The following is a 16,269-nucleotide window of genomic DNA, read 5'->3' as shown; positions in this document are numbered from 1 at the left end:
GGTGGGAGAGCATCTTGCCTTTGAGGCAGGCTGGACGCCAGACGGCTCATCCAAGGGGAGCGTGCGGGCAGTGGAGCTGCAGGTGGAGCTGAGGGGCTGTTACCTGTGCAGTAGCACACAGGAAGTGTCAGGGAGTGAAGGGGCCAAGGCAGAGGAGGAGGGTGAGGGCTGGGGTGGGTCCTGTGATGGGAGCCCTGCCTGCAATCTGGGGCCTACGGTTAAAGGTGAGGAGGGATAGTGGTGCTGCTGTGTGTGCATGGATACATGTGTATTCGTGAGTATATGTGCATGTATGTTTGCATGCTAGCACGTGTTAGCATGCATTGCACACTTATTAGCATATGCGCACCATGCATGCATACACACATTGCCATAAGCATCGTGTGCTGATTACGTGTGTATGCACAGGTGTTGTTCTGTATGCATCTGTGTCCATGTGTGCACCTGCCAGTACGCATGTGCAAGTGTGCATTTCTGTGAGTACTGTAGCAGAGAAAGGCTTTAGTCAAATGACGCCTATCACCAACGCCGTGTTTGAGCAGGTGCACCTGGGAGACATCCAGTCTTTTCTCCATCGCCCAATGGTCGGAGAGGCCCATTATACTTCCCCTGCACCGTGAAATCTGACTGAGAACACTCCAAAGTCCAAGTTCAAAGTCCCCACCTAGTGTGAACTGGCACGAGAGCCCTGGGGCAGGAGCAGCATCCCCCGTTCAGTCACCCCTGCACCCACCTCCAGCTTCTGCTTGGTGTCTGCTCCTAGCAGATCCCACACGTCCTCATTGTAGTTCTCCAGGTAGGAGGCCCGCACCAGGAACTTGGTGTTCTCTGCACACTGCAGGGTTGGGAAGCACAGACAGGACTGAGCTCCAAGCCACTGGCTGACCAGCCCGCCCTGGACTACAGTCCTCTGCAGCCAGGGAGCAGGAGAGGCCAGGCTGGGAGGAGGCCCCACCCTGCCTCTCCCTCCTTGCCACTCCAACCCGGGGACTCCAGGCCTCTCCAAGCTGCATTGTATCCACCTGCTATGCCCAAGGTTCCAGCCATATGCCTCAGGGACAAGAATAAAGTCCTCCCTGGGGTCAGGTGAGACTCGAGCCAGCCCCAGCCCCCAGCTGCTCCTTCTCAGGCCAGGCTCTGCCATCTCCCATTGGGGGACTTTCTACCCAGTGCCACCCATGGCCCCCCACACCCCGGGCACTGGGAAGGACTTGTCTCAGATGTCAGGGTCTCCCCTATCTCAGTCTCCCCCATCTCAGAAATGGGCTCTAAGTTACCCCCTGGGTCTGTCTCGAAGCTTGGTGACATCATTAGGCAAAGAGCTCCCCACACAGGCTTGGACAGTAGCAATGGCTTAATCCAAACAGAAGCTCAAGACAGGTCCAAGCCAGGGCCACCGGGTGTTTGGCACCAACATCACCAATATCCTAGGGTGAGCTTGTCTCTACCAGCTGGCCAGAAAACAGTGCCAACCCTGCAGCTGTGGGCCGGCAAGGCAGGCCTCTGACAGGGCAGCCTCCCAAACCCTCCACCCAAGGCTGTACCTGCACACTCTCAAACATGTGCTCAAAGGCCCTGGGAATGATGCCCTGCTGGGAGGGCGGGTCCGGCAGGCCCTGCATAGTGAAGGACTTTCTGCTGCCCCTCAGGCCATAGGCAAAGATGGTGCCATTGTAGCCCTTGGTGACACCCTGCTGGGGAGGAAACCCAAGTTGGTGCTCAGCAGGGGTCCAGGGCAGGGTCAAGGTGGACAGTGAGGCTCCCCCCACTAGACTGGGGCCCTCCCTGGGCCTCCTGCACAACAGCCCTGGCTGCAGTAGAGACTAGGAGAGCTCAGAGAGTTGAAGCCTGAGGCTCCCCTACCTGCTAATGCACACAGCCCAGCCCTTGCCATGCTGACCATCTGGGGAGTGAACCAGTGCATGGAAGATCTCTTTGTTTCTTTCACTCTGCCTTTCAAATAAATCAAATAAATCTAAAAAAAAAAAAAAAATCAAGCAAGCATTTGGGCTCTACCCTGCCAGGGGTGTGCTGGGAAGGAGAGGGAGGAACTGACCCCTTGGAGGGTGACAAGCCTGCTGGGGGATATGGCCCAGGGCATTCATGTCCCATCTGCACTTTTGGCCCTGTGCCCATGGCCAGGTCTGCCCCAGTGTGCCCACCTGTAATAAGGGCAGAGAACACCTGCTGTTGGGCCTACCATACTGAGTCACACTGCAGCAGCACCCAAGAGCAGGCACACAGGGCATTCGCTCAGTGTCCCCCTGGACTGTGGGGGCAGGACAAGCACCATTGACACCTGTAGCAGGCCGTGTGGCTGCAAGTAATGATAGGCACTGCACAAAGAGAGGTGGCCAAGAGGGAAAGGGGGCGGGGAGGGGAGGCAAGAACTCGGCAAAGTCTCCCAGGGGCATCAGGAACCAAAAGGGAGGTATGGGTTCCCACAGGGCTGCAGGTACAAGACTCACAGCAGGTCACAGGGGAGCTGAGCACGGATGGAGAGGTGCGAACTGAGAGCAGGTGCGGGGAAGGATGGAGAGGGGACGAGGCTGCCCAGGAAAATGGGGGCGAACCAGCCCATCTCCTGGACTTTCTTTACTTAGCCAGCATCTGTCCACCCGCCATACACACAGCACATGAGGTCACATATTCTAGAATTTACCATGGAACAGAGTGTTGGAATGTGGACCTGGAGGGCTGCTGCCATGCCCCAGGGCCCTGTATGACACCCCAGGCCCATCAGGTGGACAGAATGGGGTGTGGCCATCCCAAGGAGACTAAGGTCACCGTTCCCAGCTGTCCACAGGATGGGTAAGCATGCACTCTTACCCGCAGAAGCTGGGACTCGAGAGTGGACAGCTGCAGGGCAGGAGCAGGAGACCACCAGTCCACAAGCACACTTCTAAAGCCCTGTGGCCAGAGCAGGTGCACTGGAAGCTCAGGAGCCTCATCCCAGGAAACTCGTGTGGCCCTGACACTTAGCTGGAGGACTGTGGCCTCACCCACATACGGGGAGGGATCCTAGTGGCACTGCCAGGCTGCCCCACCCACTCAAGCAGCTCCCAGCCCCCACTAGGGGACACCCATGTTACTAAGAAACTGAACTTCCAATTAATTTAGATTTTAAAGCCTAAGCACTATAAAATAGCCTTCCAGGAGCCACAGTTTCACTGCTGTGTTAATGTATTCAATTCAGCTGAAGGGGGTTAGACATCAGACAAGTTCCCCTCCATTGCTTCGCTCCCCAGAGGGCCACAACAGCCAGGATCCAGAAACTTAACAAAGGATGGCTGGCACCTGTTCCTTCCAGAATGCACGTCGGCAGACAGTGGAACAGGAAGGAGTGCCAATACCGGGCATGGTGACCCCAAGCAGCACCCTCACTACTACACCAAACGCCCACCTGCAATTCAACTGCTGGGACATTAGCATAAAACATACACTGGATTTTACATAGTATGAACAAAGGATGTAAGAGATTTCACTAACATTATGCAATGAAGATAATACCCATTTACATCTTAGGGAAGCAATATGTAGTTAATATGAGCTGGAATAGTCGAATCTGTTTCCTTTCACTTCACAAAATGTGGCTCACTTGGTATTCGTACCGGAAGACTTGGCTGGAGAGCTGTGCCAGGAAGCACAGCAGCTGCTAGCCACAAGGGTTTAGTTAAATTTGATCTTTCAGCTTAGAAACAGACAGAAAATGGTCAGCGGGGATGCACTAAGAACTCATTGGGTGGGACACAAAGATTAGTCACTCCTCACTGGGGTATTGAAGATTTCTCTGCACACCCCTCCTAAAACTGTTCACCTAAACTGTTGACATATGTCTTGTTAGAGTTATGGAGTTAGACTACCCGAAAAACAGCCAGGTTCAGCAAAATCATGCTTCAACGCTATGAACTGCTAAATACTAAAATTAAAACAGCGCGAGACAGCTGAATAGTAATCTATACCTATTTTAAGGTTATAGCACCCGGCTGTATATAAACTAATAATTGAAATGTCAATGTAAAAAAAAAAAAAAAAAAAAAAAAAAAAGAAATGTCAATGTAGAAGTGACAGGATGTGGTTCAGAACTTGCATTCTTTTTTTTTCTCTTTTAACATATTGGTTACTCAATACCATGTCAACTAATTCCATAACATTATAAATTGTTACTGATGTAATGTCGGGGCTTTTAATTGAATGGGATGATACTCTGCCAGCTCTACCTTCAGACCAGAGATGGTCTCCCCAAGAAACCATTGAACTTATCTGGACAGCAAGATGCTGGACTTTGCACTTGGTAGATACTTGCAAAGAAAGAATCTCAACTGAATTTGAACTGTGGTAATGCAACAAGGTGGAGGAATCCACCATGGGGGGGGGCACTCAGTGACTATAAAACTGTGTCACATAATGCAATGTAATCAATAAAACATAAATTAATTAATTTTAAAAACTTGATCTTTCAGAAACCAAAACTTCTAGTTAAATTAGCATTCAGAGGGCCATCATCACAGCACAGTGCATTAAACCGCTGCCTGCAATGTCAGTGCAAGTGCCAGCTGCTCCACTTCCTATCCAGCTCCCTGCTAGCTTGGCCTGGGAAGGCAGCAGCAGACGGCCCAAGCACCTGCACCCCTCCCACCCATGTAGGAGACGTGGGTGGATCTCCAGGATGCTGGCTTCAGCCTGGCTCAGTCCCGGCAGTTGGGGCTATTTGGGGCATTGAATCAGAGAATGGAGAAAATCTTCTCTGCCCACCCTCCCCCAACTTCCCTCTCTCCTTCCTTCTCTGTCCCTCTGCCTTTCAAATAAACACATTAAAAAGAACAATTAACATACAGCCCCCGGGTGACACTCAGTGGCATCTCACTTGCACCATGTAGTTCATGGCTATCACAGGACAGTGCAGCCACGGAGCACGACCACTGTCACAGAAGGTCCCTCGGCTCAGCTCCAGATCTCCATGGAGACAGCGTCTCTCCCACCAGCTGGCCTCACAGACCTCCATGGGACAAGTACATCCATGGAGCAGGTCCGCATGTCAGACCTAGCATTCCTCCACAGCCCTGAAGTTAAGGGCCAAACAGTTTCCGGGAGATCAAGGGTTAACCAACTCTTTAACTCGGGGCTGTCCTGGGACTGGGCTCCTTGAGCTGACCAGGTGGTGATGGGGTGTGGTGGGGAGATGGATCAGCTGGAAGGAGGGTCCTGGGTGGGCAGCTTCCAGTTGAGGTGACATATCACCCAGTGACAAGGTCAGGAAGGGAGCCTCTATCTGAAGGAGGGGAGGAGCACGGAGGACCCAGAGGGAGTGTCCTGGGCAGAGGTTGTCCAGGCTGTCACAGGACCCCGGAGCCACCAAGACTGCCAGCCCGGCCTGCCCAGTACCACTGCTCCTAGGCTGTAAGTGCTTGCTGGCTGCCCTGCTAACAGGAGGCAGCCGGACGGGGCAGGGAATGTTGGCGCCAGGCTCAGTACCAGCCCTAATTCCTTCCATATTTCTTCAGTCTTCAGGGTCCCCAGCTCTTTTGAAGACTAAACCCGCCCGGCTCCAGCCTGATTCCACGCAGAGGACCGCTCTGGGAACTGGCTGACTCCACTCAGCCTTCAGCTCACAGCCTCTGTGACACCTCTCCCAGGAAGTCCTCCTGCTCCTCCCATCCACACCTCTCCCCACCTAGATCCAGGCTTGGGAGCATCCCCGTGTTGCCAGTCCCCAGGGTTTCCCCTGCCAACTCATCACCCTGGATCTCAACTGTTAGCTTGCTGCTGTTCCTCATTAACTTGCTAAGAACAGAGACGCTGCCCCTTGCCCAGGAGCTGCAGGAGGGACCTGAAGGGCTGTCCTGTCTGCCTCCCTCTATGGGCTGGGGCTCCCTGGGCCCCCACAAATGGCTGGCCCAGGGCCATGCTCCAGGCCAAGGAGGGGACCCAAGTTCCCACAAGGCAGAAGGGGCTGCTTTGGGAAGCCTGAGCACCTGTGGAGCAGATGTGCTGGGGAGAGCTGGTCCTCACTTTGGTGGCCTTTGAGAACCCAATAGGGAACAACAACTGGGTCAGGTGAGCCCCTGGGGCCCTTCCAGTTGGAGAGTGGAGTTGGGCCAAGGCACAACCTTGCTAAGTCTCAAAGCCTGGAGGAAGCTGGCCCTCATGCCTGGGGCATCATCTCTGGCTGGGGGAGCTTCAGACCATATCAGCTCATTCCAGGCTTGGACTGACTCCTGGCACAAGAGATGGGGAGCCAAGGGAACTGCTGCAGGCAACACCAGCATTCCATGTCAGAGCGCTGGTCCCGACCCAGCCCTGGCTACTCCACTGGAGCAAACCATCTCTCCTACCCTCTCTCTTTCAAATACCTGAGCCAGTGTTTAACAGAGGACAGGGTAGGAAGCAGGTTAGCTCCAGTCAAGCTCACTGGGAGAGCCTGGCCACGCTGTCCCCAGGAGTGAGACACCAGGGTCCTTGCAGCAAGAGGCAGAGCCCCTGTTCACAGCCTTGGGGCTGCCCCCGAGCTAGGGCCGGGGCCTCCAGGAGCCAGCTGCACTCACACTACAGTCTGAGGTGGAGAGTGGCAAAGGTGAGGCTGGCCAAGGGCAGGAGGAGGGACACAGGAGGCTGGACACGGAGCATATGGGTCTTTCATGGATCCCACGAGGCAGGGGTACCCTTGGGCGGAGTTCTCAGTCTGCAGGAACAGGAAGGGGCATTGGGCATGGCGGAGCCCAGGACGCCATCTCCTGTCTGCACACAAGTTGGTTGCTGTCCATCTGTGCCCAGCTGCCAGCCCCTCGCCCACCCCGAGCGCCTGGGGGCAGGGCCGTCCCTAGGCGCACCTCCACCAGCGGGTAGGTGATCTCCTTGTAGATCTGCTGGGTGATGTGGTCCGTGTGGCAGGCGCTGTCGAAGGTGAACTGCTTGAGGGGCTCCTCGGCGGCGCCCGGGTTCTGGATGAAGCAATGGCCGCGCAGGTTCATGGGCCGGCAGCGCATGACCACCTTCACCTCCTCCGCGGCCATGGCGCGGCCGGTGCCCGCGCGGGGCAGGGGCTTGTGGCGGGGACGGGGCCGCGGCGGGAGGAGGGGGCGCTTGGGACACTCCCAGGGTTCCAGCTGGCACCACCGCCGCCTCCTCCGGAGCCCGGGCTCGCCCGTGCCTGGGCCTGGGCCTCAGCGGGGAAAGGGGGTGCGGGGACGGGGGGAGATCCGAGCTGCTGGCGCCACCACAGGACCAGAGCCCCGGAGTCACTGGCTCGTGCGCGCCAGCACACATCGCCAAGGCGTTCGCGGTTGCCTGGCAACGGCCGTGGCGTCACAGGAGGATGCAGCGCAAAGGCCATGTGTTCTCTGCGACCTGAGCCCCCCACCCGCAGTCCGTCGTTGCCTGGAATGGTCCAGGTCCAGCACCTGACTCCAGGATGCCCCGCCACCAAGGGACCCGCAGACTGGACTCCAATTCCTTTTCCAGACGCCGATAGTGCCCGCTGTCCTTTACCCACAGCTCAGCTCTGGTGTGCATCAGTCAGTGTGGGGCAGCCCAGAGCCCGGGCCCTCCTTCCCCAGATGTCACCTCGTTTTTCCTAAACCTCATCACTTTTCAAAGCTTTAGGAGTCAAACCCTTTGGGCAGGCAGAGGCAGTCTGGCCCATCCCTAAGGGCTGGCCAGGGGAGCCGCTGGACGATACCCCTGCAACCCGCAGCCCAGCAAAGGAGACTGTCCCTGGAAGCCAACATCCTCCAAAGCGGTTAGCGGCACAGACCCAGTACACCTACCTGGACCCGCAGAGGGAGGCTCGCACTCCCACTCCGGGAGAGGGGCCACAGGCACCCTGGGACCAAGTTGAAACACCAAGGCTGAGGATGAGGGCCGCCCAGGAGGAAGGGGAGGCCCCAGCGGCCACCCGGGCTGTGCCAAGGCCCTGTGGCATGTTACAGGAGCAGAGAGCAAGCTCCAGTAGCCAGCGCTCAAGGCACCAAGCATTGTTCCTACAGCACCTTCCCCTGAAGGTATGAAGGAGTTGGACCTGGCTGATCACACCCCCTACCCAATTCCTTCCAGAGATCCTGAGCCCATTCAGCACCAAGTGGCTGGACAGAGGCCCCACCTTTCAAAGGAGCCTGTATCGGAAGAGGGGAGGAAATGCACTTTATTTGTGTCCACACAGCTAGGCTGCCCACATCATGTAGGCTGGAAACACACACACACACACACACACACACACACACACACACACACACACACACACAGCTGTGCTCTGATGTTAGGACACTGAGAAGTCAGCACCTGTGGGCCAAAACTCTTGCCCTAGGTGTAACTTCTAACCAATAAAAGCTGTCAGGAAGCCATCTGGGCACCTGGCCCCAGACCTTGCCAGCATGCAGCCAGTCCCATTCCTCCCACGGGGGTGCTTGGGCCAACTCCAAGGTTTCATGGACTGTCTTCCCAGGCACAGGAAAGCGCAAAACCCTCTCCCTGCTAAAGGCATGTGAGACTGCGGAAGGAGTGAGGGAGGGAGGGAGGGGAGGGGGACAGGGTGTCCTCCACTGCCCATGCCCAGGGAGGGGAGCAGTTGCAGTTGAGATGCTGGGAGAGAGGCCCAGTTGCCCACTCCCATTTGACACAGATCAGGATGGCCTGTCCCAACAGAGGACACCCCAGTGGACAGCTCCCTTTTGTTACTAGATTGGTGAGACAGTGACAAGGCCACTGACCAGGACTGCCCTGAGCGGAGCGGGAGTGGTGGCTGTCTCTGCCACCGAAGGGTGACACACCTGCTGCTTGCTAGCGTGGTGGGGCCTCTGCCTCGGGAACCAAGTATTCCGTAACTTCACCAGCACACCCGTGCTGGCCTGCCAAGTTCACTCAAAGCAGAAAGGGGGGTAACCTAGATTTGTCAGTTGTCAGCAGGACCACTACCTAGACCCATCTCCTTCACCTCATGGGGCCGGCCTGGTGAGCTGTGCTGAGTCCTGACAGCTGTGCCAGCCACAAATCATAGGCATGGGTCGGCCTATGCCTCTCCAACAGCAGGGTGAGCTGGGAAGGGAGGCCTTGGTCAGGAACATTCTGGATTCTGGAAACCCCAGTCAGGGAGGGCCCCCCACCCACCCTGGCAAGCTCCTAAGCCAGGAGTCAAGCAGTACGCCGGAGGCAACAAGATGACAAAGCCCCTAGGGCTGGGTGCTGCGTTCCGCCCCCTCACAGAAGCATGTCAGCAGGACACAGACCACGGGCTGGGAAGTGACAGAAGACCCACGCAAGGGACACAACAACCACAGGACCCGCTGGCCAGTGTAGATGAGAAGGGCAGAAGGCTGCGGAGGTTGCAGCTAAATGAGGAGCAGCCCTGGACCCCGCAGCCTCCTAGCCCAGGCCCTGCAGTTCTGCCTCCGACTTGGCATGGCTGAGGGGCTGGAGAGTCCGAGGTGGCCTGCCCTCATGGCCAAGTCCTGTTCCTCATAGGTGGGGTTCAGGTGGCCCATGTCCAGGGGGCAGAAGAGTCTGCGCTCGGCTCCTGAGTGGCTCTCCGCCAGGGCCTCCAGGCTGGGGAAGTCAGCCGGCAGGTGCTGGCAAAGGAAGGGGTTTCAGCATGGGGGTACCTTCCTGTGGCTTGCACCCAGCGCAGCACCCTAGGGCTCAGGCGGCATGTGCTATTGGGCAGGGCCAGAAACCACTTCCTCTTGCCCTCACTACCTGTCCAGAAAAGCCCCGACATTCCAGTCTGACCCTGGCTGACACCCAAAGGGAGACTCTGGTTGTGCGGGCTTAGGCAAGGTCATGCCCCTCTGTGTGGGTTCTCCGCTTGGCTACCCACCGGCTAGGGTATGGGGAAGCAGGATTTCTAAGAGTCAACATCCCAGCAGAAATGTGAAGTGTCACTCAGCCCAGCTCTATGCAGGGTGCCCTCTGGGAGCACCCTCTAGATTGGGGACCCTCAGTGACCACAAAGCCTTCAACTTTTCCTCCAAGAGCGCTTTGCTCAGGCCTGGACCAATAAGGAAGGATCGGGAGCAGGGTAAGGGAGGCAAGATAAGGGGCAGGGCCAGCTTGCGCTGTGATGAGGGTTAGGCCACCAATGGGGCAGAGCCAGGCCCCTCCTGCACTTACCTCCAGGCAGTAGCGGCCCACACGGTTGCGGAAGACCTGGTAGGGCACCACGCCGTACTGTGTTAGCACCGACAGGCACCACTGGCCACTGGTGCCTGGCTCTGGCCACAGCAGGAAGGCTCCAAGCACGTCTCTCCACAGCAGGGCCAGGGCACTGGGCCTGGGGGATGGAGGGCGGGAGAGGCTGTGGGCAGGACCCCTAGTTTGGGGTAGCCTTGGGCAGTCTCCCTGAGCAATAGACGGGTCCTGGGCTTGGAGTGGCACTGGGGTTAACTGTCCTTTGCTGCTAGCCTCAGGACCCCAGCAGAAGGAGGGAGCCATGAAGAGGGCCAGCAGCGGGCCATGTTCCCGGGATCCGTCATTGGAGCTCCCCACAGCCCTGCCACCAAGGAGGTCTCATTATCTCATTTCACATTTAAGAAGACTCAGGGGGCCCAAGGTCTGCGGGGCTGGGGAGCTTTGTCCGTGCACAGAGATGGGGCTGGTAAGAGCACCAGGGTGGGGAGTCCGTCCCCTCACCCTATCCCCACAACAGAACTAAGCATCAGACTAGGCCAAACCCCATGCCCCTCCCCCAAACCTGGAGATGCCTGAGAAGGCCCAGATGTTCTCCGTCAGGCTGCCCTCGCTTTCCACCAGGCACAAGGAGCCTCCAGGACCCTGGGGCCATGCCTCCCATGCGGCAGGAACTGTGGAGATACCATTCAGGGTCAGAGGAATTAGGGTCTCCCCCTTCCTGCGCTAAGCCCACCCTCCATGAAGGCCCCAGGAATCCCAGATGGGTCTCCTCCCAGAGCCTCCCTGCCCTGCCTCACAGGCACACCCCGCTGTGCAGCGGCACCTGTGCAAGCCCCAGGCACTCAGACTGGGTACACAGGCACAGGTACTTCCACATTTGCACAGAGGCACCTGTCTTGAGGTGCAGCCACTGCCCTGCAGCACAACCCTTGCTGGCCATGCCCTGCGATGGGCACCAGTGCGCTGGGGCAACTCACAGGCCTCACGTGCCGACAGCTGCAGCTGAGCCTCATGTGTGCAGGCCCAGTAGGCCCCACAGAGGATCACCTTGCTACGGATAGCCTTCTTGTGGATCAGCGTTGGGGAGCAGTAGGGATTCCCCAGGCGGCCGTGGCGGGTGCCCCCTCGGCCCTCCAACTCTGACAGCTCCTTCTAGGACAAGCAGGGAGAGGCTGTGGGAAGGCAGACTCGGCCCCAGCTACCCGGGTGCAGCCCCCAACCCTCCCCCAGTTCTCTGCCCTCCTCCTGCCCGCCCCTGGCTAGGGGCACTGCATACCCCACTGCCCACCGGCCCTCTGCTGGCAGCTGCCAGAAGGAGATTAAGGTATGGACGTTCTGTGACAGCTGATCCCGGCCGAAGGGTTCCCACACTAGGGCCGGTGGGCCCACTGCGGGCTTTCGGGGCTCATCCCCTGTGGGGGCCTGTCAGGGCTCAGGTCATGCCCTCTCTTCAGGGTGCTGCAGGAGATAGGTGAGCTCGAAGAAGCGGAAGAGTAACAGGTGCAAGATGTGGATGTAGGACAGGCAGAAGCAGCTCCCATTGGACGGGGCACTCGGTTATCACCACGGTTGTGCACAGCCTCTCAACCAGGAGTGCTGTCTCACTCAGCCCCGGGAACCTCACCACCAGGCTCCCACCCCAGCCTCCCTCACTCAGCAGGAACAGAGGCGGCTGCCCTGGGGATCCTGCCTTCACCCTGGAGAGGGCGCCAAGAGTTCAGGCCCTGGGTTCCAAGCCTGGCCCCATTCCTCAGGAACAGCTGGGTGACCATGGCCTTCTCTATGATCCTTTGAGGAGTTCATGAAGCGGCCCAGCAGAGGCCCCAGACTTGTGTGCCGACTGCAAGACATGCCACACACTGGAAGACTAAGCACCAGCTCGCGGGCAGGGGCCAGCCTGGATCCAGCATGGAGCTGCACGCACACGGCAGCAGTGAGCAACAGCCTCAGCTTCTGCCTGCCGACCCCGGGGTCCTGGGGCTCTGCAGCTGTCTCGCCTAGAGCTTCTCAGATGGCCCTGTCCCCACCACCCCAGTGGAGCACACGCAGCCCAGCCTGGTCCGGCCTCTGCTCTCCAAGAACTCAGGCAACCATCATTAGGGACAAATGGATAGAGGGATGGGGATGGGGAGGGCGCCGCAGGAGCCTCGGGAACATGGAGGCTGAGCCTCAAGGGCAGACAGTGTAGAGACAGGACAGAGGCCACGGCACAAGCAGAGGCCTGGTGCTGGCTGCACTCCTCGAAGCCAAGCACAGGCTCTGGCCTGCAGGCCGCCAGGGACCACTGAGGCCACGGACCTGCTCTCCAGAGCCTCTAAGGTGACATGTGGACAGGGGCACTGTGCCTGCAGGCAGCCATGCCCGAAAGGCCACCTGATGCATGGCCCATCCCCTTCTCCATCCTTAGCATGACCTCCCCACCTGCCGGCCTTATGGCCCAGGCACCTATCCTGGCTGCCTGCCCACGAAGAGCTGGCAGAACAGCTTGCTGGCCGGGCTCCGTGGGTTCTGGGCGATGAAGGCAAACTGGCAGTCAGCTGGGCACCAGGTGGAGTAGAGGATGTGCCCCAGGGCGTGCGCCATCAGAAGCACCTGCGGGTTGGGGGGCAGGGGTGCTCATGGCCTCCATCAACCAGTTCCAGCCACCTGGATCTTGCTCGGGGCCATGGCCTTGGGATGTGCCAGCCTGTGGGTGGGGTTGTGACCCAAGGGCAGAACTTGCACGGACCACTGGGTCAGAGACAGACAGTGGCGCAGGCCCGGGCTTGCAGCCTGGTCTCTGAGGCACATGCCAAGGGTTCAAGTCCTAGCCCTGCCATACCTCCTCCACATGCCTTGGCGTGACATGGCTCAAGTGTGGAGACACTAGTCCCTCTCAAACAGGTGGTGGGTGACACCTCATGCCGGCAGCTCAGTGCTTGAAGGCAGAGCCCCATGACGTGCCTGGACCTTAGGTGATGGAGGCCCTCAGTCACGGGGAGCACAGCACAGTGTGACCCATGGTCAGAGTCCATTCTGTACCAGGAGAAAGAGTGGGCCGTCTCCAGCCCCTGGGTGCCAGGAGGAGGAGTGGGCATCTCCGGCCCCAGGCTCAGCAGGGCTGGGGGAGCACCTCCCTGTACCCACCCCCATGTGCACCCCAGGAGGCAGAGCTTGAGGACAGCCCCAGGGTAGATGCCCCTCCCAGAGCCCCTGAAGCTCCTACCTCACACTCCCCACTGTAGATCTTGAGTCCCTGGAGCCTGAACTTGAGGATGACAGCCCGGCGGTGGGGACAGTCCTGGGTGGAGAGTTGGCAGGAGTTAGCATCACCTGCCCAGCCCAGCCTCGGGGTGTCGTGAACCCGCTCTGCCACCCCCAGGGGCCAGGGGAGAGTGGGTGGCTCCTCGCTGACCATCCCCATCAGGGCCACACTGAGAATCTCCCGTGGTCTCCCAGCTGCGGGATCCCGCACAGCCCCGAGGGAGGGGCTCCCGGGCCAAAGGAGCTATATTCCCAGGGGACAGCTGGCCTCGGAAGGGGCTCATCCTCCCACCAGTCGTGGCCCCCACTGGGGGCACCCCCAGCGCCTCCACCTTCAGTAGCCACAGTTGTTGCTGCACCAGCCACACACTCTCCTGGGTGTCCAGGTCGTCCACTGGGAAGGAGCCCACGTACTGCTCAGTGGTGGCGTGGCAGGGAGCAAGGAAGGTGGCAGGGGTCAGACGCAAGCCCCTGGCCACCCTTCTCCAATTCTCCCCGACCCAGAGATACTCTCTGCTCAGTCAGGCAAGCTATGGGCTCTGCCATGTCCCTGTGGATCCCCTCCCTCACCTGTACACACACACACACACACACACACACACACACGCATCCCACTCCAAAGTCACTGAGGGGAGACTCGGAAGTAGTTCCTTGACCCTTAGCCTCCCCTACCCAGACAGGGCCACCCACATGCCAGGGCACCCAGGCTGGGCAGTCCCACCCATCTGGGCAAACTTGATGATGCACCTGGGTTGGTACAGGGCAGGCCCACAGTCAGAGGCCCTCCGGCCCCCTGCCTCCACCCTCTGCATGGCCTTGGGATGCCCAGCTTCAAGATGCCCATGAATGAAGGCTGTAGGGGGCGAGGGAGGGAAGGGGAGGAGTGTGGGTTCCAGGCAGGCAAGCCGCGCAGCTCCTGCTGAGGCCCCCAGGAGCTCCTCTGCTCCTTCCCAGTCCTTTGTCCACTCATCCAACAATACCCCAGGCCACAGGCGCTGGGGACACAGACTAGCAGGCAGTGATCGCTCTATTTCACATCACGATGAGGAGAAAGACACCAAATTACACACCTCGTGATATGACAGGCTGCGCCGTGCCCGGCCCTGCCAGGAGCAGAGCGAGGACGGGCCAATTGCTCACTTTGTTCAGCAACTCCAACCTGCACAGAGCTCAGAGCCTAATGCCACATGGCCTCTGTTCCCAGCGCGGGGGGTGGTGGCTGTGGTGGTGGTGGTGGGCAGACTGTAGGCATCCGAGGGGTGTGAGGGCCTCGGGCTTGGCCTGTAAAGGCAGGCGGCAGGTGGGCAGCTGGGTTGAGGCAGAGCCGCCCCTGTGGCAGTCTGATCTGGTATGTAATCAGTCTTCAGTGCCAAACTGGGGAGCTCTGCTTTGTGGGCAGTGGGGAACCAAAGCAGGTTCTGGGGTAGGGCAGCCCATGGGGTGGCCATGAGCTGGATGGGAGAGCTAAGGCTGAGAGCCTGATTTAGGCACCCTGGCTTATTTGGCGTGGCCTGGCTCCGGCCCTTCCCAGAACCCAATGCAGACCATAAAATCTGAACCCAACTGAACTTACAGTCACCCAGTGTCCGGGGTAAGGAGAAGGTGGTCAACCTCACACACATTCGCTTGTGGGCAGAGAAGCGGCCTCCGCAAGCATCCTCCAGCCACCCCAGCACTGAGTCAGGGCAGGGCAACCAATGTGTTCACACCAGTGGGCTACCCATCAGCGAGGGGCACAGTGCGTCTTCCCAGCGGCCCAGGAATCACCTCCCCTCAGTCTCTCCCCAGGTCCCCTTAGCTGCATCTGACAGGGACCCTCCATGACACTAGCCGGCCTGGGAGCTTGTGCAGGTACATGGGCCTTTCAAAGAGCGGCAGCTGCTTGGGGTCTTGGCAGCCAGGGTCACGGTAGGAACTACACTGCCCAGCGACAGGAAGCGCTCTGGGGGGCCCTCCCAGCCCAAGGCCTCCCCCTGCTCTCTGGCACCTTTGATGTAGATCCCAGTGTGCCCCCACTTTCTGCACTGGTTAGCTGTGCAGCTGGCACAAAAGGGGCTTAGGGCTTCAGGCTCCCCCTGGCTTGAGTCCCATCTGGGGGCTGGGATGGGCGAAAGAGGCCAAGACCACCAAAGAGACAAGGAGCAGAGAACAAGGGAGAGATGGTGGGAAGCCAAGTGGGGAGGAGAGCAGGAGGGTTCCCAACCCCACCCTCAGGCTGACACCCCTCTCCACCCCCGGCACTGAGAGGGCAAGGGGGTGCAAGCCAGCCAGGCACACTGGTAGGCTTGCTCTCCACCAGCCCCTGTTCGCCCAGGGCTGTTAAAGGCTGCCTACAGCCAGGCTCAAGTGGGAGCTCTGGGTGGCTCCAGCGTCCAGGCGGCAGGAGGGGGGGGCGGGCTCACCCTCCCCCTGCACCCTCACCTGATCCTAGCTCCCCACCTGCAGAAGCTCTGGTCCTCAGCCTTCTCTGAAATTAGATGCTCTTCCTCCCCCTTACCCCTTCTCTTCCATGGCTCCACGGGGGGTTGGGGGCGGGGGAGTTGGAGGGGAGGGGCGGCTGGGACAGGCTGGGACCACTTGGACAGGGTTGGGCTTTGCCAGATGGTCCAGCTCAGAGACAGATGGGCGCCCCTCCAGGGTCAGGCACGGAGGCCCCTCTGCTGCACACAGCTGAGCCTAGGGCCAAGGGTGGGGTGGGACTCAGGTATGGGAAGGCACCTGCTGGCAGCAAAATGTGGGGATGATGGGGTGCAGCAGGCAGTAAAACCAGCGCCCTGGGGCCCTTCCCTGAGGGCCGGGCACCTTGGCTGGCGCTCTCCTCCTGTGGACAGGGGTCCTCCGTGGCAGTGGGCTGCGTCCCGGCCTGGTCCCGGCGCCTCCCTCGCCAGCGGACCTGCAGCTGCTGGG

The 16,269-nt window shown here is 59.2% G+C and overlaps 1 pseudogene; it reads right to left on the bottom strand.

Moving 5' to 3' along the window:
• Nucleotides 1-9,357: 9,357 nt before the first annotated feature.
• On the bottom strand, nucleotides 9,358-14,174 carry LOC131479617 (SH2 domain-containing protein 5-like; annotated as a pseudogene).
• Nucleotides 14,175-16,269: the final 2,095 nt, after the last annotated feature.

This window comes from Ochotona princeps, chromosome 2, assembly GCF_030435755.1.
Source record: "Ochotona princeps isolate mOchPri1 chromosome 2, mOchPri1.hap1, whole genome shotgun sequence".
Classification (NCBI taxonomy): Eukaryota; Metazoa; Chordata; class Mammalia; order Lagomorpha; family Ochotonidae; genus Ochotona; species Ochotona princeps.
The sequence above is the reverse complement of the archived record's forward strand: the minus strand, read 5'-3'. Positions and strand labels throughout refer to the sequence as shown.